We start from the raw sequence: 3,792 nt of genomic DNA, 5'->3' as shown, positions 1-3,792 counted from the left end.
ATTTGCCAGAGAAAGGGAATTAAAATCATGCTATCATTTCTGCAATGGAGGAAACTACAGTTCTTTGAAATTCTGTTTCTTGTTTGAGGTTTGCATTTGAACCTTTACAAGATCAACCATGAGTTCACTCTTATCCCCTATTCCAGTCTATCATCTACTGTGGAACAACTACGAGGTGGAATGAGACATAACACTGCTGAGATCTGAAGCTATTGAAAACACTAGAACTTTCTCTGGTGATTACAGACTTTCAGCATCAAATAGCATTAAGAGTCTATTTCATGCATAGAACTATGTTCAGTATGATGTGGGTTGGTTGGCATGCCATAGACAAAATGGATTTTTTTGCCTTCTGGGAATTGGTAAACCAAAAGAGTCATGAGATGAACTGGTAAATACTTCCCATAAATATTCATAAAATGGCTTTCTAAAGGACCCTCTAAAATAATATAAAAATTTCTATGTGATCATTTTTCTAAAGAAAGACTGACATAAAGTACACATGTGTTGCACTTGTGTGTGTAGACTGAGTTGGATGGTTGGTTATCAGAATTGTTTCCATTTCATAGGACTTGTGCCACAGTTACTTGAAGACACTTTTATTGTCAGGACTCTGTAGACATGTGTTACAGTGGAGTAACTTTCTATCTAGGATATCAATAAAGCCTGAGTCAACAATGTAAAGTATAGGGATTCTACTGTAAATTGAAGAAGAATGGACAATGGAAACAAATTTGTAAAGTTCATTTGAACAATACAGGCTCAGATACTTCTTGTGTTTTCTCTTCCCCAAACCTTCCAGCTAAGCCACCTTGGAGAGAGATTTTCTGTAGGAGCTCGGTGTTTCTTGAAGGAGCTTTACTTTTTGAGATTTGAGGGCCAAGGCTTTGTGTGTTATGCCAGGAAATCAATCTCTAAAATTAGGGCCACCATCAAAAAGTCCAGAGCTACTTCCATGTCATGGTTTGGCTGCTGTATTCTTAATTGGAGCTGTTACTCTAAACACTGAAACCAGCATGTGCTTCAGATGAGGTGACAGGTATGTACTGTCCATCTGGAATTGTGTGAGGGCAATAGCTCCCCAAATAAGTTCCCAGAGCCTGGACGCAAAGTCTTGGGTGGTTCAAAAAGTTAACATGCTCAACGCTAACCTAAAGGTTGGCAAGTCAAGTCCACCTTGAGGTACCTTGAAAGAAAGATCTGGTGATCTATTTCCAAAAAATCAGCCCCTGAAAACCCTTTGGAGCATGGTTCCACTCTCACACATATAGGGTCGCCATGAGTGGGTCTCAACTCAATAGCAACAACTGTTTAATCTGGAGTCAAATATATGCTGGAAAGTGTGTATCATTATTCATCCTCTGACTTCATCACTACCGTAGTCCCATAACCACCTTACTTTACCAGGTTTCATCTAGTTATACCCCATGTTTCCTCTTGCACTGGCATGGTTTGCTCTCCTCTTTCTCTCAGTTGAGAACTGTTGTTGTTGTTATTTGCTGTCGAGTCAGACTTGACTCATAGCAACCCCTCCTTGGGTTTCCAAGGCAGTATCACTAGTTCAGTTGAGAACTAGGTACTGTAATTTCATAACAGATCATTTTTACCACAAGAAGAAAACATTAAAATACTTAGCAGTAAATGTAACAAAAGATGAGTAAGATCTTCATGGTGAAGGTTATGAAACTTTCCAGAAAATCACAATAGAAAACATAAGTACAAAGACAAATGTAGAAAGAACTGCGAAAGTTGTCAATTCCCTCCCTTCAAGATTAATCTATACATTAAATGACTTCCAATCAGAATCCTAACAAGATTTTTCAGAGTAATTGATAAACTGATCCTAAAATTCAAATAAAAGAATAAAAGGCAAAGAATGATCAAGTGACATAGCAGTGTAAGTGAATACATCCACGATCCATGCAGATCAACATGTGTAAGAAAGCTGAAGCAAAGTTCAGAGTAAATGAAGAAATTGTGCAAAAATGGTTACTATTCGATAAAATTTTGAAAATTTAAGGTAATATAATAGTACATATTGTTAATAAAACCAAACTCACTGCCATCCAATCGAACCCGACTCATAGCAACCCCTCCTTGGGTTTCTGAGGCAGTATCACTACGGAAGTCGATTGCCCAACAATATAGATGGAATGATATACATCTTCCCTCTGGAGTAAAAGAAAGAGACAAAGGTGGATTTTAACATTATCTATTGTTTCAATTCTTTAAAAATAATAATAATAAAATGCAGAAAATATGGCAAAATTTTCATAGATACTAGTACTTTATCTTAGAAGTCAGAATATTGATAATCATATTATTTTGTATTCCTCTATAGGTGCAAAATAATTCGTAATTTTAAAAATAAACATAAGGAAAGGGAGGAAAGTAAGACAAGAATTTTATTTCTTTATAAATAAATGACGAGAATCTTACACTTGAGCATCCATGAGATATTGGCTAAGCAGTATTCAGAGGAAAATGAAGTCTTACTGCATATTAAATTGACTTTAAATTAAACTGACGGACAAAAAAAAAATGAAATAAATATTCAACTCAAGATGGTACAAAAAGAACAATTACATAAATTCAAGAGAATTAAAAAGAAAAAAATTATATAGAAAAGCAAAGAACAAAAAACTTTATCAACTAAACTAAGTTTTATTTAAAAGCTTAAAACAACAATGTGATAAGCCAATCTCTGGTAAATTTAACCAAAAGAAAAGAAAAATGAAGACTTGATATTAAAAAACAATGAAACACTGATAAGGAAAAAGGACATATCTATAGCAAAGGATATGGGGAAGATTATTTTAAATTACAAGAGTCAACAAATAAATGTATAAAAATAACTTCAAAAACTTCCAAGCTCACCGTTATCAAGTCAATTCTGACTCTTAGTGACCCCTATTGGGTTTCTGAGGTGGTAAATCTTTATGGAAGTATATCACCCCATCTTTCTTCCACTGAGCAACTGATGGGTTTAGAACAGCCAACATTCTAGTTAGCAGTCAAATGTCTTAGGCACTAAGCCACCAGAATGCTTTAAAAATAACTTAGAAAATAATAAAATTGGGTCAAGAGAAAGCTAATTCCCACACTCCAGAGCATGGAAACACATGAAATATTCTCAACTACTCCACAGACTTTATTGTTGTTGTTGTTCTCAGGTACAGGTGAGTTGGCCCCAACTCATATCCACCCCATGTACAGTGGAAGGACACACTGGCCAGTCTCGTGCAATCCTCATAATCATTTCTATGCTTGAACCCATTGTTGCAGCTACTGTGTCAACCCATCTCCTTGAGGGCTGTCTTCTTTTTCGCTGACCCTCTACTTTCCTAAGCATGATGTCCTTCTCCAGGAATTTGTCCCTCCTGATAATACGGCCAAAGCGCATGAGATGAAGTTTCACCATCCTTGCTTCTAAGGAGTATTCTACCTATACTTCCAAGACAGATTTGTTCATTCTTCTGACAGCCCACAAGATATCCACTATTCTTCATTAACACTATAGTTCAAAGGCATTAATTCTTCTTCAATCTTCCTTATTCATTGTCCGGCTTTCATTTACTTATGAGGGATTGAAAATACTACAGCTCGGATCAGGCACACCTTAGTCCTCAAAGTGACATCTTTGCTTTGTAACACTTAAAAGAGGTCTCTTGCAGAAGATTTATTCAAAGTAATATGCCATCAGGTGTTGACTGTGGCTCCAAGTAAAATGAAATCCCTGACAACTTCAATCTTTTCTCCATTTATCATAATGTTTCTTATTGGTACTGTTGC

The sequence above is a fragment of the Orycteropus afer genome, unplaced genomic scaffold, assembly GCF_000298275.1.
Source record: "Orycteropus afer afer isolate SDZICR_OR568_19922 unplaced genomic scaffold, OryAfe1.0 scaffold00781, whole genome shotgun sequence".
Classification (NCBI taxonomy): Eukaryota; Metazoa; Chordata; class Mammalia; order Tubulidentata; family Orycteropodidae; genus Orycteropus; species Orycteropus afer.
The sequence above is the reverse complement of the archived record's forward strand: the minus strand, read 5'-3'. Positions refer to the sequence as shown.